Source organism: Hemicordylus capensis, chromosome 2, assembly GCF_027244095.1.
Source record: "Hemicordylus capensis ecotype Gifberg chromosome 2, rHemCap1.1.pri, whole genome shotgun sequence".
Lineage (NCBI taxonomy): Eukaryota > Metazoa > Chordata > Lepidosauria > Squamata > Cordylidae > Hemicordylus > Hemicordylus capensis.
Genome location: NC_069658.1, coordinates 357,498,392 through 357,523,201, shown reverse-complemented (window position 1 = coordinate 357,523,201; position 24,810 = coordinate 357,498,392). Strand labels below are relative to the sequence as shown.

The 24,810-nt window shown below is 41.7% G+C and overlaps 1 long non-coding RNA gene across 1 annotated transcript in view; it reads right to left on the bottom strand.

The window, feature by feature from the left end:
* Positions 1 to 4,807: 4,807 nt before the first annotated feature.
* LOC128346051 (uncharacterized) overlaps positions 4,808 to 24,810 on the bottom strand; it is a 34,294-nt gene continuing 14,291 nt past the window's right edge. The window contains exon 4 of the long non-coding RNA XR_008316756.1: positions 4,808 to 5,661. This is a non-coding gene — a long non-coding RNA (uncharacterized LOC128346051). The remainder of the gene's footprint in view (positions 5,662 to 24,810) is intronic.

The following is a 24,810-nucleotide window of genomic DNA, read 5'->3' as shown; positions in this document are numbered from 1 at the left end:
CTAGATCCCTCAGTGATGGATAGTTATAGGCCAGTCTCCAATTTCTCCCATGGTTGGGCAAGGTGATTGAGAGAGTGGTGGCTAACCAGCTCCAGGCAGTTTTGGAGGAAACCAATTATCTAGATCCATTTCAAACTGGCTTTAGAGCAGGCTATGGGGTTGAGTCTGCCTTGGTCAGCCTGATGGATGACCTTTACCAGGGAATTGACAGAGGGAGTGTGACTGTTGGTTATTTTGGATCTCTCGGTGGTGTACCATCGAACATGGTATCCTTCTGGATCACCTGAGGGAATTGGGGATAGGAGTCACTGTTTTGCAGTGGTTCCACTCCTATCTCTCAGGCAGATTCCAGATAGTGGAGCTTGTTGACAGGTCCTCTTCAAAATGGGAGTCCCTCTGGGCTCCATTCTGTTACCAATGCTTTTTAACGTTTACATGAAACCACTGGGTGAGGTCATCAGGAGATTTGGTGCAGGGTGTTATCAGTATGTTGATGACACCCAAATCTACTTCTCATTTTCATGTTCATCATCAGGAAATGGCACTTGTTCTCTAAATGCCTGCCTACAGGCATTAATGGGCTGGATGAGAGATAACAAATTGAAACGGAATCCAAGCAAGTCGGAGGTGCTCATTGTGGGGGGTTGGAATTTGAGGGATGAGTTAGATCTCATCTGCTGATATGTTTGGCAGCCAATATGTTTCCAGGAAAAATACAAAGTACTGGTTATTACCTTTAAAAGCCTGAAAAGCTTGAGTCCTTAGAGAGCACCTACCTTAGAAAGCACCTTCTTCTGTATGTTCCCCATCGCACATTGAGGTCATCTGGAGAGGTCTGTCTCCAGTTACCACCGGTATGTCTGGTGGTGACTTGGAACTGGGCCTCCTCTGTAGCTCTTCCTGGCCTATGGAATGCACTCCTGGCAGAAATCTGCAGTTTAGGCTTGCTGTCAGCCCTTAAGAGAGCCCTAAAAACTTACTTGTTTTTTTTGAGCACTGTGTTTTAAATGGTGTGTGTTTTTGTGTCTTTTAAAACTTGTTGTACACCGCTTAGAACCTTCAGATGGGGTGGTTTATTAAATAAAATAAAATAAAATAAAATAAATAAATGGTTTCTTTCTCCCAACCCCATATTTAAGCCTACCTATGTGCGGTTCACCCATCAGCATGACCACACTGAGGGCCCATTGCTTAGGTGTCCTGACCCAGATCTTGCAGCGGGGGAAGCCAGGCAAATCCCCTGCACCAAGTTCAGTTGCCAAGGTGCAGAACTGAGGCCCCAGCAGTGAAGCTGAACAGAGTAATAAGGAGCCCTGGGAATCCTAGAGATGCCCGCCCCCCCCCCCCCCCCCGAGTCAAACTCACCACCAGAGGAGTCAGATCCAGACTTGTCAGAAACCTCTCGGCTATCAGTGATACAGGTTCTGCATCAGACAAGAGCTAGGCTGTGGTGCTTAGCTCCAGGTTTGGAGGCTGCCTCTTTAAGGTTCCACATTCTGCAGCCGGGGGGTAGTGCCTGAGGGAGGCACTCAAGGCCAAAAGACAAAAGCTCTAAGCTGAAGACTAAGTGGGCATAGACTTGCATTCAGTTGAATAAAGAGCTTGATTGGGCACACACGCTTGGAAGGCTTTATGGATGGAAGCCCCTGCTTCCTAGACATTTGTTTGTTGTGTTTTTTATTATTAAAGAGATTTGTAATTGGATTAAAAACATCTCTAATCAAGAGGGAGAACTTCGTTAATGCTCTGCATTTTACAATATTTAGTCCTGAGGGATAATCTAGCATTGCTAACTTTTTATTGCATAACTTCTGTGCCTTCTATAGCTGAAAAAAAAAACAAGCAGAAAGCCAGCTGCTGCAACTTTCCTAATATAAGAAAATCTCAGTATGTTGCTGCAAGGAAAGATAGGCTTGCCCTACAGCAATAGAATGCTCAGCATCCCTGTTGGAGAAAAGGTGGCAACCCTAGTTCAGAGATGTGGTACATGTAATGGATGCAGTTTTCAGGGAAAGTGAATGGGTTTTGTATAAAATTTGTATAAAAGGAACCCACACCCTGGTTCCTCTCAGTTTTATCCATATTATGCTCCACCTGTAGTCTTTAAAAACAGTAGCTAAGGGGCATCACAAAAGTGCCCCCCCCCCAATAATCTGAGAACTATTTTTGATGGGAATATGGTAGAGTTGTTGATCATTTTGACTCAACTGAATTTTTAAAAGCTTTAAATTTGCATTTAAGGCCTATATTTTTTGAACTTCCTTAATATGACAGGCTGACACTGTACCAAAGGCAAAAGATATATTGTGTCAAGAAAGCCAGATCCTAAGAGACAAATATATGTCTTTCTATTTTCAGAGATCTAGAAGATGGTGTAATCATTGTTGAATTTATACCCAGAGCTAAAATTCAATCTGAGCACTCACGAGCTCTTTCATTCTGTGAGAATGTTTCACAAGCAGGTGACAGAAGGCAACTGTCTTTCAGAAACTGTAAATTTCAGGTGTGGGTAGAAATGAGATTGTGAATAAATTGTCCTTTACTTTTGACCATCATTTCTCTCTTTTGGAAGGGTAACATTAATAAGGGGCTTTCATCCATTTAATCTTTAAACTGCCAAGAGGCCCGGTACTTTTATGTTTTAAGTTATAATAGGAGTTATATTTTGTGTTGTACTAAAGAGATCAAGAGATAAAATGATAACTTTTAATTCATGTTAGATATATAGTTTAGATAGATAGCTATCTATTGACGACCCATGGTCAGCTTACAAATCAACTAGAAATAGCAGAATAAAAGGAATCCTACAAGAGGTTAACAGTTGCTAGAAAATAATAAAACATCAATCACATACAGTACCAATCAAAGACTTAACTAACAATTGCTAACAATAAAATATAAATTTAAACTGAAAATTCAGGAAGAACATAGGCATGAAATAAAAAAACTGACGTAACCACATAGCATTAGAGCAAAACTTCGCCACCTTATAAGTGATAGATGGAGATTGATCTGCCAGAAGATAAGAAACACAAAAATCTTCATGTTATTATTTTGCAGAAGATGGCCAGCATAATCCTATGCATGTTTATTCAGAAATAAGTTCCACTCTCTGAGATACGTCACAGAGAGCTGCACACTCCATCAGGATGTGGGCTTGCAGCTTCCACAACACTTACCAGCACTTTGCTACACCTAGTGGAGGGAATGAGGCTCTGGGCTTGCATCAGAGCAGCTGCACTGGATGACCATTGGGATTGCTGGGAAGCAGGCACAGCTGCTCTGACACACAGACACAGCATCTTTAGCGTGGAGCCTCCCATGCCTGCACTGGGAGCACCAAATGGAATGATAAATGCTGCCTGCTGAAGCAACAAGCCCACATTCTGTTTGGGTGCACAGCTGGCTGCACCCTATCTAAGCCACTGAGTTCAATGTTATTTCTCTTGGGGAAATAAGCACTCAATTGGAGCCACAGTTTTTATAGAAGGGTAATACCTGAATTGCCAAGGAATAATGCTAAATTCTAAATGCTGCCATGGTCAATGGTATCGAAAGCCACAGAGAGATCCAAAAGGATCAGCAGATTCACACTCCCTCTGCTGATAGCCAGTTGGTGATCATCCATCAGGCCAACCAAGGCAGTCTCCACCCCATAGCCCACATGGAAGCCCGTCTGAAATGGGTCTAGATAATCTGCATCATCCATAACTACCTGGAGCTGAAAGGCCACGACTTGCTCAATCACCTTGCCCAACCATGGAAGATTGGAAACAGGTCTGTAATTAGCTAATGAAGGATCCAATGCAGATTTCTTCAAAGGTGGTCATATAATAGCCTCCTTAAGACAAGGAGGCATCCTGCCCTCCATCAGAGAAGCATTTATAATTTTTACCATACCCTCTATGATAATATAATTACCAGACAAGCCTAGTTGGACAAGGGTCAAGAGAACAGGTTGTAGGACACACAGTTCGAAGCCGTTTGTCCACTTCCTCAGGAGTCACAAACTGAAAATGCTCCTATCTAATCCCATAAGAGGAGTTGCTAGACACCTCCACAGTAGACTCTGAAGTAACTATGGAATCCAGCTCGGCCCAAATCGGAGAGATTTTATCTGCAATAAGTGGGACAGTTCTTTATTTTCATAATATGGCTAGGAAAATACAAAAGAACTGTACTGCAGTAAAATGTGCCGCTAAAGACCATTAAGGTCACACACTAGCATCCAAAGCTGGTAGAGGAAAGCTAAAGTGCTCTTTGGGATCAGAAAGCAAAGGAAAGAAAATAAGTCTCTACAGGAATTGCTCCCTGGTGTATGAAAAACAAAACATTTTAGATGGTTTGGGGTGGTGTGCTTTTGACAGTTTGCCCTATGTAGTCCAGCCATTTCTGAATTAATATGGTCCTATCCCAGAGTGTCAATTAAAAGAGAAACCCAGTGACACCCACAAAGGCATGAAAGTAAACTTGGATGACACATCCAGATCAACTTCATCTCTATGGCACTGTACACACTGGACTGTGTCCGCTTCTCTTAGCTGAAAGTAATTTGAAACAGGTGCTAGATTAATATTTATAATTTCTCTCTGCAGCTTTGATCTGCTTATATAAAAATGCCAAACTGCCAAAGGAATCTTCCTGTGAGCTGATTCTCAAGTGCACTTCTTTGCTTCCTGCTTCATGCAAGCATTTTTCCTAATGAAAAATCATGACATTTCTTTTTATTACATTTTATTACATTTTCCATATATATATACAACATAAAGGAAGAAAAAGTTATAAATATGACAAGTAAATTGCAGGTATTCACAGCTTTCTTTCTCACAAATGTTATGATGATACAAAGGTACTTTCAATGCTTTGCCACTCCTACCCCTGTGCAGTTTGGAAGGCAGCAAGGTTGTGCCTGATCTGAGGATGGGACACACATGGCTGCCATTTTGTCAGGAGGAAGATCAGGAGGAAGATCTGCTTCCTCCAATCAGGTGGAAGCAGATTTGCACCTTAACACTGATCACGCCTCCCACAAGCTGCTTTGCTCTGCATCACAGCACGGAAGAAGACATTGCATGCGGCACTGCAGGAATTAGTCAAGTGGTCTTGGGACCCACTTGCTTTGGCTGCTGCCTTGTATGTGGCACTGTGGGGATTGGCAAGTGGTGCTGTGTGTGGCCCACCTGTGCTGGCCACAGCCTTTGCAGCTGGGGCTGCAGCAGCAAATGCAACCCGCTCAGGTTTGGTCAGAGGCCAGGTCAGCCTCCCAGCAGGCACATTGCAGGCGCACTTTGGTGCAACTGGGTGGTGGGGGAGGGGGTGTTGATAGTTGGCTATAGTAGCTTCTTTGCTTAGGGGTAAATAGCCCCTGGTTATTTGGGAGATTATTTGCTTTTGACTCCTTTCCCCCCCCCCAGTTGAAGATTGCAAATAAATTGAAGGAAAACCATAATTGCTGGCATTCGTAAGTAAATTGGTGGTTGGAGGTTTGGAGTTTCAATACTTTTTGAGTATTCAGGTCAGGATGTCTCTCAAAGATGTACTGGGTTGGATAAGGGGAAGGCCCTTGCTCTGAAGCGCACTGCACCTTGGCATCCAACCCCAGAGTCCTCTTCTTCATCGGAGGATGAAGACCAGCTGGTGATGGCACAGATTCTCTCTCATCTGGAGGTGTTAGAGAAGCAAAATTAGGCTCCAGCTGGTGAGGGTTCTAAGCATGATGCTAACAAGGGTTCTAAGAAGCATGGTACTCATGCTGACAAGAAATTGCAACTCCTACAGTCTATTAATGCATGCCTTGAAGCACAGGAGAAGAACAGAACATCAAGAGATTCTCCATCAGAGCCAGATAAACCAGATGTTGCCTCCAAACTGAATGCATCGAAAGCAGATGTTGGCCCCTTTGGTGAGTATGATTAGGACATGGGGTATTCTCCATGGGTGAGTCATGTGGGTAACATCTGTGGTGGGATGTTTACTTGGCCTGTGTATCTCGGTTACGTAATGCCTGTTTGGCTGGGCAACCCAGCTATACCAGATGAGGCTAATAAAAAGCCTGTGCCTTTGTCACAGCAGCACTTGTCCCCCTGGGAGAATAAATGACAGGAAAGCAACCAAACAGTGGGTTCTGGGTCTGGTGCTGACAGTATGGACCAGGTTTTCGAGATGCCTTCTGATAAATTGAAAACTATCCCCATGGGGAGGTTTCTATGCCACTGGGAGATCATCTTCTCATGTCAATGAAGGAAAAGATCTAGATATTTCCTCTTGTTTCAAGAGCCTGAGTCCAAGGACTCAGACAAGTCAGCAAATAAAGTGAGAAGGAGAAGAGGGCAAACGTGGACAGCAATTGGTCCAACCGGCTAGTGGGTTATTTGCTTTATGTGGGTGGGGTATTGCAGAAACAACAGGAGCAGGGTACATCCATGGTCAAATACATGGACATCATTTATCACACTTTTTCAAAGTTCAGTGGGCCTGCTCTTAACATTTCCTCCCCCCCATAACTGTGATACCCCATATCTTACTTAACCAGATTTTAACAGAAGATCCCTTGGGATCTTTCAAGAACCATGCTAAATATATTGCTGTGTGTTTCCAACTGACTTGGACAGTGATTAAAATCTCCTTTGGAAGATAGACATTTTTGTAAAATTTGGCTTATTTACAAGTATACTAGTAGAGCACAGGTTGAGACAAATATTGTGTCCTACAAAGCAGCATCTGCTAGCTCATATCAGATCCTGAGAGAAGCCCTCACCCCACAAAGTGCTTAGCTAACTCTCAGGGTCCTCCATGCTTGTGACCCAGCTCATGACCCTTGCTTGTGATCCAGACACATTGCTTCTGTTCTTCCTTTACACACACATTTTATATTAGCCCCTTCTGTTTGCTGAGGAGCACTCCTTTCAAACTCCAGGTACTGTATCTCCCAACCATTAACTCCCATTCAGAAAACATCACCCATGCATCTCAAGCTATTAACCAGCAATTTGCCTATGGAAAGTAATGATCAGGCAGCAGCCATAACAATATTCTAGCAACTACTATTAAATACTGGATAAGGCCTCAGTCTTTAACATACTTGTTTACTTTCCAGTACAAACTCTCAGGGGAATCCAATAACTTAACCCATCAGATTGTGAATAACTCATACAGCCTCTGGCCATATGATCAAATTTGAGAGCAGCCTCAGCCCAGATAAGGGTAGATAATGAGCATTACCCCGCCCCCATTCATTGATATGACATAATTCACATGAACTGAACAAAAACCAACAAGATTCAGTATTTTCTTAGTGGTCACAAGAATTATTGGGGGATTGATCCTCTTCTGTTTCTGTTTGAGATATCTGTTGAGTGAAAGGAGCCTGTGTTCAGAAAAGTGTCTTTTATGGAACCAAACACACAGTTTGAACCACTATGAGGAATGCTGGCAGAGTCAGGGAAAAGTTCCCACTGCTTTCAGTACACATCTGTATGATCCCCAAGGGACCCTCCAGGATATCACTGCTTTGCTGAAAAGCTTTGTTTGCTGAGTGGTAGAAATGGCAGCACTTCTTTTCTTTTTCATTGCCTGAGCTTTATCCAGGATGACAGTCACTAGATTATATTCTAAGAAGATAGGTGCTGAGATGGCTGGAGCTGGTGAAAGAATCTTTTTTTTTTTTTTTTTAACAAAGTGGGTTTTCTGGTGAGCAGGGAACCCTTCTGACAATCTAATTCTGACCTACTAGATGTACATTAATTACATCTATCTATCTATCTATCTATCTATCTATCTATCTATCTATCTATCTATCCTATTCAGATATGCATGCATATTTTCTGATTTAATGACCATAACTCCTGTCATTTTTTAAGGTTGTCATTCTTTCAGACACACATTTTCTTTCCCAATAAATCATGTGCAAGTCCATAGTCTTGTGGCGTAATGAGTTCTGTTTCACTGTAACAATAATTGTTTCTTGATTAAAATAAGATGAATGAAAACACAAACGCTAGTGTTGTTCCAGACAAATAATTACAAATCTTTAAGATTCATGCAAAGAGAGAGAGAGAGAGAGATTGCAGGGCAATCACATTACATTTTCTTTTTCTATATTATGAGCTAATAGTAAGCTTATTTATGGCGCCTGATAGACTCCAAAAAATGGAAGAACTTGGAAACTTTTTCTGGCATAAGCAAATCCAAGTATATATCTTTTGCATCACACCATTGCTGCAATGTTTAAAAAGTATTATGGATAAGAGTGGCAGTCCCATTCTAATGTATTGGATCAGATAATTTTAAGATCAAAATATCTAAATGATGACTACTGGATTCAATCACAACAAAGTCACTGGCTGACAAACAGTCTCTAGCTGCACGAATGCATTTAACAAAGATGCACATATGCAAGAAGGTCATGTATCTCAGTGGATGCTCAGAGACGCGCAATCTCTTGCAGTCTCAGTCCACGAGTACAAGCTTTGTGCTTGCAGAAGGATGGCAGCTAGCTTTTATTCATTACATCATTCAGCATACATTGACAGAGGGAGAGGTTTCACGGCTAGAGGCACACCACAGGTTGCAGAAGACCTGTTGCATCCGTGCAGGTCTACACTGGAATACCACTTCGAATGGAATTAGTTCGCACAACTTCCTTGCACTAATGCAGCATTAGTCTGGGATGTCAGCCAATAAATGTGACTTGAATGTGTGCATCCACACATCATCCACAGCTGCATCCAATTTTAAACAGTCATTTAAATAATGAATAATATTACACTTTTAGAATGTTCTGTTTTGTTCATCAGCTCTTGTAATCTTCAAACAAGCCTGCAATCCCCAGAGTGCCTTTGATCATTTATTATATTACAATTTTCAGCAAAAATGAAGAATTTGAACATGGCCATATTTTTCATGTGATTTCATTTTTCACATGAAACTGTGGCTGCATGAAATGTGCCTGTTACTGAAATTTTGTAGCACATGGCTTTTGCATATGTCATAAGCTTAGTGCTTCACAATGATCACCTCAGTTGATCAGATTTTTTAAAAATTATATCATATCTTCAGCCTTCCCTTCCTCAGACATAGAGGTCATTCACTTGACTGCTGTGTGGGGGGCTGGGAAGGTGGGAGAAGGCAGGATTGCACCTACCCTCCCCCCAGATGATCCTTTCTCTTTGGCCGTGCCACTCGCTCATCTACTCAAGCTACGCTGCAGCAAGCAGTGCAGCCATATGGAGGATGGGAAAATGAAGCTTGGCCTCCAGAAATCCCACAATGCATTGCATGAGGAGCATGATGCATTGGGGGATTTCCCTGCTGGGTGCTCTAGCTACCTGGCTCTGTGAATGCTTGTGCTACAGGCATCCTGAGAGTTCATACAATTGGAGACTGGAGTAGGACACTCCCACACCCTTCTATCTCAGTATATGCCCAGGTTAAAAACCCAGGCTATCCCACTGAAGAGCACCGGGATGGGGAGCGGTCCCAGTCCCGGTGCTTCACACGAGCAGCCCTACCTGAGTAGGACTGTGCAAACCTGGGTATGGCTGCTCATGTGAATAACTTCCTTGTGTTAGCTCAGGTTATCCTTGCCCTAGCTGAGACTAACCATCCCAAGGACATGGTTGTATGGGAATTTGTATCAGGTTTCCATTTTATTCACTAATGCCACACTCTTTCTCTAACTGGTTGTGGATTGCAACCTGGCATCCTAATGTTAAACCCGGTTACAGCTGCTCCAAGACCAACATCATATCATACTACTGTTGATGATGATGTCACTGGCATAGTTGCTTCCACACCCTATTTCAAGTATTTCTAGACTGCTGCAGCAAATCCAGATAGATTATCAGATACAGGTCAGATACATGTATGTGAACCTGGACCATCTGTTAGGATTATTTCACACATTACAGCTGAGCCAGCATGGTGTAGTGGTTAGAGTGCTGGACTAGGACCGGGGAGACTCGAGTTCAAATCCCCATTCAGCCATGATACTAGCTGGGTGACTCTGGGCCAGTCACTTCTCCCTCAGCCTAACCTACTTCAAAGGGTTGTTGTGAAGGAGAAACACAAGTATGTAGCACACTGGTCTGGGATCCTTGGAGGAAGAGTGGGATATAAATGCTAAATAAATAAATAATGCCCCCAGTAGGCACTACCTTGGCTTAGTTGTGGGGCTTGCGTGCTCTGAGGAAGGTGAGAGCTATGCCAGAGGTCCAACCATACAGGACAGGTCTCACCCGAGGAGCCAGACAAAGAGTGCCTCTCCCATCAACAATATGGTGAGACGTAACTTTAATAAATCTATACCGGATCGGTCGTCACCCGGGTCAACAAGGACTGCGCCAGATGCTGGAGTCCCTGGACATCTGGTGGCAAGTGGGCAATGGGACTCAGGATCTTCAGTTGAGCAACCAGGGCTGGAGAAAGCAAGGTTACTGGAAGAAACGTCACTTAACCGGAAAAAAATTTATGAACAACGCCAACAAGGAAATAATGATCTGCTATTACAAGTCTAGTCCAACTAGAAGTGGTTATTTAAAAAGAATGTACCAAATTTAGAAAGAGAAGCATCCAGATACAGAAATAAGAAAAGAAAGGCTAGCAGACCAGAGAAAATTCATAATAAGAAATAAAGTATTCACAGGAGTTGAGCTGGAATAACTGCAAAGAGCAACACAGGCTCAAGATATGGAAGAAGAATTACCACCAAAGGAAGACGTTGCTCAGGCGCAGGTGGAGGAGATGTTGGAAATAGAGGATGCCACTGTTACTGAATTGTTTCAAAATCAAAACCAGGCAACCTCCCCTTTGCCTTCACCTCAAAAACCTGAATGCTGTTTAACAGAAAAGCAACAAGAATTAAAGCAAAAAAAAAAACAAAAAAAAACTGAGCACATGAACCAAACAACCACCAGGGTTTGACTTCCAGCACTAAAAACAGTAGACAAAAAACAACTTGCTCAGGCATTAAAAGATGTCAATGCTGCACTTACAGAAATAACAACCAAGAATTGGCAAGAAACAAACCAACTAATGTACAGTGCAGCAACAATAACAACACAAGAGCTTGGATATAAGATCAGTGGACCTATAAAAAAAGAAAGTAGTACATCACCTAAATGGAAGATTAAATTAGAAAATAATATCACCAGGCTAAGATCAGATGCTAGTAAATTGAAAGATATGAAAGACAAGAAACTGAAGAATGAAAACACCAAACAGTATCTGATCCAAAAATACCACCTAGATTCAAGGAAAATGACAGAAGTCTTGGAAATAATAAAGCAGCAAATAACAGCAGTGTCAAAGAAGATTAGCAGATACGAAGCCAGAATTACACAACACAGGCAGAATCTCCAATTCCAGTCGAATCAGAGACGTTTCTACCAAAGCATAGAAGGAGAAACTGCAAGAAATGTAGAAACACCAAATAAAGAAGAAACAGTGCGATTCTGGGGGAAATTATGGGACAATCCAATAGATTATAATCAAAAAGCAGGCTGGATGAAAGAGGTCAAAAATGTAACCAACAAATGCAAGATCTAATAAAAGCACCAGAATTAATAAGTGAAAGAGCAAAGAAAATTAAAAATTGGACTGCTCCAGGTGAGGATGAACTGCATGGCTTTTGGCTTAAACACCTAACAAGCCTTCATAAACAACTATCAAAACAGTTCAACCACATTTTGCAAAGAGGTGATATTGAACAATGGCTAACAACTGGGAAAACTCACCTCATAATGAAAGACCCAGCAAAAGGTGCCGTTCCAAGTAATTATAGACCGATAACCTGCCTGCCAACCATGTTCAAATTATTAACTGGAATAATAGCAGATGAAGTGATGCAACACTTATTAACTAACAAACAACTTCCAGTTGAACAGAAAGGATATTGCCCAAACACCAGAGCCACGAAAGACCAACTGTTGATTGACAAAATGATTTTAGAAAACTGCAAGAGAAGAAAAACAAATCTAAGTGTTGCATTGATTGACTACAAGAAAGCCTTCGATTCATTGCCTCATACATGGATATTCAAATGTTTAGAAACAACTGGTGTCAGCAAAAACATTCAGATATTTATAAAAAAAGCAATGAGTATGTGGAGTACACAGTTAAAAATCAATGGCGAGACACTTGGACAAGTTATCATTAGAAGAGGCATTTTCCAAGGAGACTCACTATCCCCTCTGTTGTTTGTAATCGCCATGACCCCACTTTCACAAATACTAAACAAAACAGCCCTCGGATACCAAACATCTAAAACATCAAGTAAAATCAACCATCTGCTGTAAATGGATGATCTGAAGTTGTATGGAAAGTCCCAGTCAGAAATCAAATCACTGCTAAACACTGTCCGTAGATTCAGTAGCGATATAGCAATGGAGTTTGGACTAGACAAGTGTGCTGTATTAATAATGAACAGAGGGAAAATAACAAAAACAGGGAATAGAACTGCTCAATGGAAGCAAGATCAAGAACCTGGAAGAGAAAGAACCTTACAAATACTTGGGCATTCTCCAGGCTGATAACATCGCACACACTGAATTTAAAAGAAAAATTGGAAGTGAATACATCAGGAGAGTTAGAAAAATCCTCAAGTCCAAACTCAATGGCGGGAACACCATACAAGCCATAAACACCTGGGCTAGACCTGTTATCAGATACACTGCAGGAATAATAGACTGGACCCAGGCAGAGCTAGAGACACTAGATCGTAAGGCCAGAAAAATCATGACCATCAATCATGCTCTGCACCCCCACAGTGATGTTGATAGGCCATATCTCCCTCGCAGCTCAGGTGGAAAAGGAATGCTGCGAGTCCATCAAACAGTAGAGGAGGAGAAAAGAGGCCTTGAAGAATATATCAAGGACACTGAAGAAGATGCACTTCAGATGGTCAATAACAAGAAACTATTCAACACCAATGAAAGAAAGCAGGCCTACAAGAAAGAACAAGTCAAGAACCGAGCAGAAAAATGGAAAAATGAGCCCCTGCATGGTCAATATTTGCACAATATAATGGAAAATCAGACATCACCAAGACCTGGCAATGGCTTAAGAATGGCAACTTGAAGAAAGAAACAGAGGTTTTAATACTGGCTGCACAAGAACAGGCACTAAGAACAAATGCAATAAGAGCAAAAGTCAAAAAATCAACCACAAACAGCAAGTGCCACCTTTGTAAAGAAGCAGATGAAACAGTGGACCACCTAATCAGCTGTTGTAAAAAGATTGCACAGACTGACTACACACAAAGGCATGACAAATTAGCAGGGATGATACACTGGAACATCTGCAAAAAATACAAGCTACCTGTAGCCAAGAATTGGTGGGACCATAAAATTGAAAAAGTGGTATAAAATGAAGATGTAAAAATATTATGGGACTTCCGACCAGAAACAGACAAACATCTGCCACACAATACACCAGATATAACTGTAGTTGAGAGGAAAGAAAAACACGTGAAAATAATCGACATAGCAATACCAGGGGATAGCAGAATAGAAGAAAAAGAAATAGAAAAAATCACAAAATGCAAAGATCTACAAATTGAAATTTAAAGGCTGTGGCAGAAAAAGACCAAAATAATACCAGTGGTAATTGGCGCCCTGGGTGCAGTTCCAAAAGACCTTAAAGAGCACCTCAACACCATAGGGGCCACAGAAATCACCATCAGCCAATTACAAAAAGCAACTTTACTGGGAACAGCCTATATTCTGCGACAATATCTGTAACAACAGCAACAACATTGACCATAAAATTCAGCCATCCCAGGTCCTTGGGAAGGACTCGATGTCTCGATAAAACAAACCAGTCAATAACACCTGTCTGACTGTGTAAGAAAGTAAGTAAGTAAGTAAGTAAATAATAGTAATATATGGACCTCCGCATTTCTAGTATGTCAGTTGTTTCTCTTGAAGGGCATGCAGATGTTGGAAAATACAAATGCACACAAACTGCAATTGTTCAAGTTTCTAAGACAGGTATCCCTATGTGTATTAAGATGTGGAAATTATGTCAACACTATAGAACCCATGAAGACATGAGGTTGTACAGCCATATAAATTTAGTCATTACTAAGCACCCTACTTCAATCAAATCAAAGGGACACATTAGTCATGCTTAACACATGCCATTAATTTCATTGGCTGGAATTTCCACAGCCTTATGAGATCAGAGTGAAAACTCCACCCTCACAAGGAGCCAGTAGTCTAACTGCACATAACTAACTGCCCTTGCCTTGCTGCATAGCATGTAGGAGGGGAGGGAAGCGTGAGTTTTTGCTTTTCTCAATTCCCCACAAAAGCCCTCATAAGGCTGCGTGGCATATCAGCCAACAGAAATTAGTCATGATTAACTTTCTTCAGATGCAGCCCATGACAAACCTGTAGTAGAAATGCAGGGACCATCTTTTATGTAGCATGTGAAATAACACTCAGTAAGGAGCAAGAGACATTACCAGCACTGAATAATTTCCTGCAGCTAGTGTTAGTTTTCATTTTCATCAAACATATTTGGAGATGAAGAATCAGCTGCAAAAAAGTGGGCAAATGGCTATGGGCATGAGATCTCAGAGGGACATACAGTAAACAAACCAGTAGCTTGCCTCTGTTTTCAGGACTAGATGAGGTTTACTCTAAGACTGCCTGGAGGTCTCTACGGTTTTCATTAGAGTAATAGCCCATTCTTCCCAGGAATCCAGCCAGGCAAATGGCAAGATCTCAGAATCACTATTGCATCCCAATGCTATAAAGCCTTTGCCACCTTGAAATGAGGTTCCAAAGGATGTTATCTGGATGTTGCATCATGTCTGAAAAACTTTGTTCCCTTTTATCCACTTGTGATGATATGAATTTGATCTTGAGGAATCAGATGTTGACAGAACTGGAAACAAAATCCAGAAAAGGGATTCTGGACGATCAAGTCTTATTCTTACATTGCTTGCAGCAGTATGGCTCCTCCCATGTAGCCTTCTCTCAATCATGTGATATTAATTCTCCTGGGTGTGTCTTGGAATGTGCGTCCCAGAGCACAGCTGATTGGCTGGGCGGTGGACGCGCCTGATTGGCTGAGGCGCACCCAGGAGGATTGGTTGCTGTGGTGGCGGCCCAGCTGTGGAGTCCAGAGGTGGCGGGCCTGGCCACAGAGGCAAGGCCCAGGAGTGGGGAAAGAAAGTGGTGTGGGGGGCAGATGTGTCAATGGGGAGGAGAGGAGGCTGGGCCCGGAAGCAGAAACTGGGGCAGAAGGCGGGGGGAGAGATAACCGCTGGCCCCAAAGAGCGCACAGATGCTCTTTGTGGGGTGGGCTAGTCATTCGAAAGTCTCCTGACTCAACTGACTCTGCCTTGTCTTCCTTGCTACCCCTGATGTTTGGAATGTCATCCCAAAACACCTATGTGATGCCACCTCTCTTCAAATTCTTTCTTACAGCCCGCCTGTTCTGTGAAGCTTTTGTCATAATATGAATACGAATATGATGAATATTTATATACCGCTTTTCAACAAAAGTTCCCAAAGTGGTTTAAAGTGTGCAGTCAAGTCGATTTTGACTCCTGGCGCCCACAGAGCCCTGTGATTTTCTTTGGTAGAACACAGGAGGGGCTTACCATTGCCTTCTCCCATGCAGTATGAGATGATGCCTTTCAGCATCTTCTTGTATTGCTGCTGCCCGATACAGTACCAGTGGGGATTCGAACCGGCAACCTGCTGCTTGTTAGTCAAGCATTTTCCTGCTGCACCTCTTAAGCATAGATATAAACTAACTAAAAAACTAACTAAATGGTTCCCTGTCCCCAAAGTGCTCATAATCTAAAAAAGAAACATAAGATAGACACCAGCAACAGCCACTGGAGGGTTGCTGGGCTGGGGATGGATAGGACCAGTTACTCTCCTCCTGCTAATTAAAGAGAATCACTAGGGGTGTGCAATTTGGGTTTTCGGTGATTCGTTTCAGGACCCGAATCGAATCACCCCCGTTCTGTTCTGTGCCCGAATATGGGCTACCCAAATCACCCCTGATTTGGTTCGGATTCGGATTAAATCCGAATTGATTCGGGTTAGAAAAACGGGTTCCAGGGGCAAAATCGTGGGGTGGCATGGTAGTGCCCAACGGGTGGAGGCTACCACCCAAATTTCAGGTGGATTGGGCAAAGGGCTGATTTGGGGGGAATTTTTGAAGTTTTAGTGTCTTTTGGGCAGTTCGGGGGCATAGCGTGGGATCTGGGCAAAAAGAGTGAGGTGGGGTGGTAGTGCCTAATGGGTGGAGGCTACCACCCCAATTTCAGAGTGATTGGGCAGAGGGCTGATATTTGGGGAATTGTTGAAGTTTACGCATCTTTAAGGTTTTTCTCCATAAAGAAGCATGGAGGTGTCAGCAAATGTATAGCTTCACGTCGGGGGCAAAGGGGTGGCCTAGAGCAGTGGGGGTTGGTCGTAGTGCCAGGAAGGGGCAAGAAAGCTACCTGAATTTTTTCAAAGGATTTGGGCAGAGGGCTGATTTTTGGTAAATTGTTGAAGATTACGCGTCTTTAAGCTTTTTCCTCATAAGGTATACATGGAGCTTTCAGCAGCCCCATAATTGCACTTGGGGGGTGCTGGGGTGGCCCAGTGCGAGTGGTGGTGTAGTGCACAAAGGGTGCCAACCACCCCCATGGGTTTCTAACCCATGAGGTACAGGGTTCTGTTGTTTCTGAGGTATTCTAAGTGTGGATTCTATGATATGGGGGTGGCAACCATGAACACCTGGGCTATACCTATTATCAGATACACTGAAGGAATAAAAAATAATAATAATAAATGATAATAATAATAATTATTATTATTTCTTGTTTACACAGTCAGACAGGTGTTATTGACTGGTTTGTTTTATCCAGACATCGAGTCCTTCCCAAGGACCTGGGATGGCTGAATTTTATTGTCAGTTGTTATAGATATCGTCGCAGAATATAGGCTGTTCCCAGTAAAGCTGCTTTTTGTAATTGGCTAATGGTGATTTCTGTGGCCCCTATGGTGTTGAGGTGCTCTTTAAGGTCTTTTGGAACTGCACCCAGGGCGCCAATTACCACTGGGATTATTTTGGTCTTTTTCTGCCACAGCCTTTCAATTTCAATTTATAGATCTTGGTATTTAGTGATTTATTCTATTTCTTTTTCTTCTATTCTGCTATCCCCTGGTATTGCTATGTTGATTATTTTAACTTGTTTTTCTTTCTTCTCCGCTACAGTTATATCTGGTGTATTGTTTGGCAGATGTTTGTCTGTTTGTAGTCGGAAGTCCCATAATATTTTTACATCTTCATTTTATACCACTTTTTCTATTTTATGGTTCCACCAATGTTTGGCTACAGGTAGCTTGTATTTTTTGCAGATGTTCCAGTGTATCATCCCTGCTACCTTGTCATGCCTTTGTTTGTAGTCAGTCTGTGTGATCTTTCTACAACAGGTGGTCCACTGTTAGGTGGTCCACTGTTTCATCTGCTTCTTTACAAAGGCGGCACTTGCTGTTTGTTGTTGACTTTTCGACTTTTGGTCTTATTGCATTTGTTCTTAGTGCCTGTTCTCGCGCAGCCAGTATTAAACCCTCTGTTTCTTTCTTCAAGTTGCCATTCTTAAGCCATTGCCAGGTCTTGGTGATGTCTGATTTTCCACTTATATTGTGCAAATATTGACCATGCATTGGCTTATTTTTCCATTTTTCTGCTCAGTTCTTGACTTGTTCTTTCTTGTAGGCCTGCTTTCTTTCATTGGTGTTGAATAGTTTCACGTTATCGACCATTTGAAGTGCATCTTCTTCAGTGTCCTTGATATATTCTTCAAGGCATCTTTTCTCCTCCTCTACTGTTTGATGGACTTGCAGCATTCCTCTTCCACCTGAGCTGCGAGGGAGGTCTAGCCTATCGACATCACTGTGGGGGTGCAGAGCATGATTGATGGTCATGATTTTCCTGGTCTTACAATCTAGTGTCTCTAGCTCTGCCTGGGTCCAGTCTATTATTCCTGCAGTGTATCTAATAACAGGTCTAGCCCAGGTGTTTATGGCTTGTATGGTGTTCCCGCCATTGAGTTTGGACTTGAGGATTTTTCTAACTCTCCTGATGTGTTCACTTCCAATTTTTATTTTAACTTCAGTGTGTGCGATGTTATCAGCCTGGAGAATGCCCAAGTATTTGTAAGGTTCTTTCTCTTCCAGGTTCTTGATCTTGCTTCCATTGGGCAGTTCTATTCCTTCTGTTTTTCTTATTTTCCCTCTGTTCATTATTAATGCAGCACACTTGTCTAGTCCAAACTCCATTGCTATATCGCTACTGAATATACAGAAAGTGTTTAGCAGTGATTCAATTTCTGACTGGGACTTTCCATACAACTTCAGATCATCCATGTACAGCAGATGGTTGATTTTACTTGATGTATTTATTATTATTATTATTATTATTATTATTATTATTATTATTATTAACAATAATTTAATTGATATACCACCTGATTCCAAAGGCTCTAGGTGGTTCACAAAAATAAATACAACTACAAAATAAAGCAAACCATTAAAACAATCTAAAACATTAAAAAATTACATGTCAGACTAGAAAAATGCTTCTTAAGGGCTCATATAAAAGCAGGTAAATATGTTAAACCACAAATGTATATAGGGAGAGCATTCCACGGCCCAGGAGCAGGTGGCTACAAAGAAGGCCCATTCTTGAGTCGCCACTAGACAAGCTGGCGGCATCTGGAGATGGACCTCCCTCAATGATCTTTATGTGCAATAGGAATCATTCAGAAGAAGGAATTCTCCCAGAACATGATTCTTAGCCATTTAGGGCTTTAAAGCACTTTGTATTTTGCCCAGAAATCTATTGGCAGCAAATGCAGTGTTTTTTTTAAAAAGGCTTAATATGGTCTATCAAACATACATGCGTGCATACACACACACACACACACACACACACACACACACACACACACCACACAGATCAATCTAGCTGCTGGATTTTGCACCAACTGAAGTTTCCAAACTATATACAATGACAGCCCCACATACAGAGCATTGCAGTAGTTGAGCTTAGAGGTTACCAGAAAGTGCACCACAGTTCTGAGATCATTATCTTCAAGGAATGGATGCAGCTGTCATACCAACCAAAGTTGATAGAAAACACTCCTGGCTATAGCCTCAACCTGAGAAACCAGAGTGAGGTCTTGGTCCAGAAGCATTTCCAAGCTACGTACCTGTTCCTTCAGGGGAGTGCAACCCCATCCAGAACAGGAAGATCTATTATGTCTCTCAAAGTATGACTCCTTACCATGAGTACCTCCATCTTGTTTGGATTCAGTTTCAATTTATTATCCACTCCATTACTGCCTGTAGGCAGGCATTTAGGGGGGTTATGCCATTTCCTGATGATGATGTCATGGATAAATTGATTTGGGCATCACCAGCATATTGATAAAACCCTGCTCCAAATCTCCTGATGATCTCATCCAGAGGTTTCATGTAGATGTTAAAAAGCATCGGAGATAGGATGGAGCCCTGCAGGATACCATACAATAGCTCTCATTTCAGAGAGTAACGATCTCCTAGCAAGACCATCTGGAATCTACCAGAGATATAGGAATGGAACTGCTGCAGAGCAGTACCACCTATTTCCAAATCCCCCCAGACTATCCAGAAGGATACCATGATCAATAGTACTGAAAGCTGCAGAGAGGTCAGGAAAAAACAACAGAGTCACACTTCCTCTGTCCATTCCTTGGTAGAGATCATCCATCAGGCTGACCAAGGCTGTCTCCACCCCATAACCTGCTCTAAAGCCAGTTTGAAATGGATCTAGGCCTATGCCCACCAAAAATGTCATATTCTTACCTGACCTGATCCAACAGTGGCATTGTTTGGAAAATCCATTTCAGTCCCTTCCAACTGGTGAGTCCAGTTGGATCTCTGTTGGATCCTCAGCTCTGTTGGATCCTTTCCCCATCCCTGCCACCAACTACTCCTCCTCCTCCTCCTCCTCCTCCTTCGAGGCACATACTCAAAATTGTTGGAGGGATATAGGCCACTTCCAGCCTCAAAGGGAGGATGCCTCTGAGTACCAGTTGCAGGGGAGTAACAGCAGGAGAGAGGGCATGCCCTCAACTCCTGCCTGTAGGCTTCTAGCAGCATCTGCTGGGCATCTGGTGGACCACTGTGTGAAACAGGATGCTGGACTAGATGGGCCATGGGCCTCATCTGACAGGGCCCTTATGTTCTTAAAAGGGCTTATTACTGGATAATGACGTATGCCTTTTAAAACTATGCTAAAAACTAAAACAAAACTATGCCTTTTAATGAAGTCACATCAGTACTTAATTCATGTTTCTACCATAATTCTTGTAGATCACATATGAAGTGGACATTCTTAATTGTTATGAAAATTTGTACAACTTTCAGTGATGCCTCTAGGCATTTTCCAGCTGTCTCATTTTAGTGTGCCACTTTCAGTATGAAATGTTCAAGTGATAAAGTTCAAAAGTGAGATTTTCTGTTGTTACTCCCCATTGTTCAAACATGTGCCCCAGTACCTATGACTAGAATACAAATGCCATCTGGACCACATTAATGTAGCAAAACCTTATGCCTAGCTCAAGCATATTGATGTGCTCAAGCTTTACTCAGAAAACTGTACCACAAACAGTTAAAGAAGGCCTAAGCATGTTCAAAACCACTGAAGTGCAATGGCTTAAACAGGGCTGACCTTGGGGCTGCTTTTCTTTCTTATGTGTTCTATGAAATTATGAGAAGATGGCGATGTAGAGCTTGCCATCCAGAAATCATATCATTGGCCCATTAATATATAGAACATCAGTAATATCAGTATAGCTAGGTCAAATCCTTCCATATATACTTCTTTACTTGTAGCAGCTCCAAACTTTGCAGAGGACTGTATACTTGGGGTATTAGAAAGTTCTCTGCTTCTTGGCAAGTTCTCCCCCTTTTCATTGTGGCCTCAGTATTTAAGGGGCGGTTATTTCTCCACCGAATACCTCCTCTTCCTTCAGGCCTTTGTCCATGGACTGCCCTCTCGACTAGAGGCCAGCCCCCACTTCACTTCTGTCCCCTCCTCTGTCTCCTCTACCCTCTGTCTAAATGGCATCCCTCCACTCTTTGCCTACCCCCATGCTTAGCCTACCTTTGGCAAATATCCCCCGGATCAGTCACACCTGTAGTGTGGAGAGTGACTCTGCCTGTTCTTCATGCCCACTTGAGTGTCATCTTTGGTGCCATTTTCAGTTCAGCTGAGATGCAATCAGATGCCAGCTCTTTGGTGCATGGATGGGCATACAGCCACTGTGATAGGTTTCCCTTGGACTCCTCCATCTCTGGTCTGGCTAGCTGGGCTAGGCATCAAGTCTTCCGACAATACCCATTTCTGAATTCATTTTCTAAAGGGATTCCTTTGTATAGATTCTGGCTATGAAACACATTGAAACATTTGTGCGTTTGTAGTAGAGATTTATTTCTGTTGTCTTTCTAAACCTGGATGTGTAGGAATATGGCACTGGCACCAGAAAGATGTGGATTCAATTCCATGGTATCAATTATTTGTAGGATTATTGCACTGGCACCAGAAAGATGAGTATTCAATTCCAGGTATCACTTATTTCCACTTAATTAATATAGGTTCATGTTGTGACAAAGTATTAGGATTTATGAAGTAAGCACATGGGCAGCTGAAAAATTATACCAGTTTGAAAGATGGATGCTCCTTCTTTGTGTGCTAGTTTCTTTTATACACCTAGTATATTCAAGCTGTACATTCAAATGATTTCATAAATGACTTCCAACTGTCCCTCATTAACATGATGCAAATCCTTCATCCTTTTTTCATCTTAATTTGCTGCCTCCATCTGAACGGTTATGATTGTGCAGCTCAGAGGAACAGAATGTAGAATCCAAGGTTATTGTTTGTGTTAACAATGGATATGGCATCACTTTAAGCCTTCTGTGCACATGTAGTATGCCCCAGGCTATAGAGACTCAGACACAATAGAAAGTGTTAGGCCTACAGGTGCCAGAAGCAACAATTAATTACTCGAAGAGAGAAGTGAGAAAGCACAAAAGGCTTTCTTCTTTAATAAGCTTCTGTATCAGGAATTTTTTTGAAAATTTAAGCTCAAATTCTAAGGGAAATACAATAATGCATGTCAAATGCTTATTTATATTCTTCCTTATAGAAAGCGGGTGAATTTATTTCTGCTCTCTTCATATGACATTTCTATGCTTGGTACTCCCTTTCATGATTCCTGCCTTCTGTGAAAATGATATCATATATATATGTTCTAGACTAATAATGATGATGATGATGATGATGATGATGATGTGTTGGAAATAGAGGATGCCACTATTGCTGATTGTTTCAAAATCAAAACCAGGCAACCTCCCCTTTGCCTTCACCTCAAAAACCCAAATGCCATTTAACAGAAAAGCAACAAAAAATAAAGCAAAAAATAACTGAGCACATGAAACAAACAACCACCAGGGTTCGACTTCCAGCTCTAAAAACAGTTGCCAAAAAACAACTTGCTCAGGCATTAAAAGATGAAAATGCTGCACTTGCAGAAATAACAACCAAGAATTTGCAAGAAACAAACCAACTAATATACAGTGCACCAACAATAACAATACAAGAGCTCGGATATAAGATCAATGGACCTGTAAAAAAAGAAAGTAGTTCATCACCTAAATGGAAGATTAGATTAGAAAATAAAATCGCCAGGCTTAGATCAGATGCTAGTAAACTGAAAGATATGAAAGACAAGAAGCTGAAGAATGAAAACACCAAACAGTATCTGATCCAAAAATACCACCTAGATTCAAGGAAAATGAGAAAAGTCCTGGAAATAATAAAGCAGCAAATAACAGCAGTGTCAAAGAAGATTAGCAGATACGAAGCCAGAATTACACAACACAGGCAGAATCTCCAATTCCATAAAAATCAGAGACGTTTCTACCAAAGCATAGAAGGAGAAAGTGCAAGAAATGTAGAAACACCAAATAAAGAAGAAACAGTGCAATTCTGGGGGAAATTATGGGACAATACAATAGATTATAATAAAAAAAGCAGGCTGGATGAAAGAGGTGAAAAATGTAACCAACAAATGCAAGATCTAATAATAACACCAGAATTAATAAGTGAACAAGCAAAGAAAATTAAAAATTGGACTCCACCAGGCGACGATGAACTGCACGGCTGTTGGCTTAAATACCTAACAAGCCTTCATAAACAACTATCAAAACAGTTCAATCACATGTTGCAAAGAGCTGATATTGAGCAATGGCTAACAACTGGGAAAACTCATCTTATCATGAAAGACCCAGTAAAAGGTGCAGTTCCAAGTAATTATAGACCGATAACCTGTCTGCCAAACATGTTCAAATTATTAACTGGAATAATAGCAGATGAAGTGATGCAACACTTATTAACTAACAAACAGCTTCCAGTTGAACAGAAAGGAAATTGCCCGAACACCAGAGGCACAAAAGACCAGCTGCTGATTGACAAAATGATTTTAGAAAATTGCAAGAGAAGAAAAACAAATCTAAGTGTTGCATGCATTGACTAGAAGAAAGCCTTCGACTCATTGCCTCACATATGGATACTAAAATGTTTAGAAACAACTGGTGTCAGCAAAAACATTCAGATATTTATTTTTAAAAAGCAATGAGCATGTGGAGTACACAGTTAATCAATGGTGAGACACTTGAACAGGTTAGCATTAGAAGAGGTATTTTCCAAGGGGACTCACTATCCCCTCTGTTGTTTGTAATCGCCATGACCCCACTTTCACAAATACTAAACAAAACAGGCCTCGGATACCAAACATCTAAAACATCAAGTAAAATCAACCATCTGCTGTACATGGACGATCTGAAGTTGTATGGAAAGTCCCAGTCAGAAATCAAATCACTGCTAAACACTTTCTGTATATTCAGTAGCGATATAGCAATGGAGTTTGGACTAGACAAGTGTGCTGCATTAATAATGAACAGAGGGAAAATAAGAAAAACAGAAGGAATAGAACTGCCCAATGGAAGCAAGATCAAGAACCTGGAAGAGAAAGAACCTTACAAATACTTGGGCATTCTCCAGGCTGATAACATCGCACACACTGAAGTTAAAATAAAAATTGGAAGTGAATACATCAGGAGAGTTAGAAAAATCCTCAAGTCCAAACTCAATGGCGGGAACACCATACAAGCCATAAACACCTGGGCTAGACCTGTTATCAGATACACTGCAGGAATAATAGACTGGACCCAGGCAGAGCTAGAGACGCTGGATTGTAAGACCAGGAAAATCATGACCTTCAATCATGCTCTGCACGCCCGCAGTGATGTAGATAGGCTATACCACCCTCACAGCTCAGGTGGAAGAGGAATGCTGCGAGTCCATCCAACAGTAGAGGAGGAGAAAAGAGGCCTTGAAGAATATATCAAGGACAGTGAAGAAAGTGCACTTCAAATGGTCAATAATGCAAAACTATTCAACACCAATGAAAGAAAGCAGGCCTACAAGAAAGAACAAGTCAAGAACCGAGCAGAAAAATGGAAAAATAAGCCAATGCATGGTCAATATTTGCACAATATAAGTGGAAAATCAGACATCACCAAGACCTGGCAATGGCTTAAGAATGGCAACTTGAAGAAAGAAACAGAGGGTTTAATACTGGCTGCACAAGAACAGGCACTAAGAACAAATGCAATAAGAGCAAAAGTCAAAAAATCCACCACAAACAGCAAGTGCCGCCTTTGTAAAGAAGCAGATGAAACAGTGGACCAC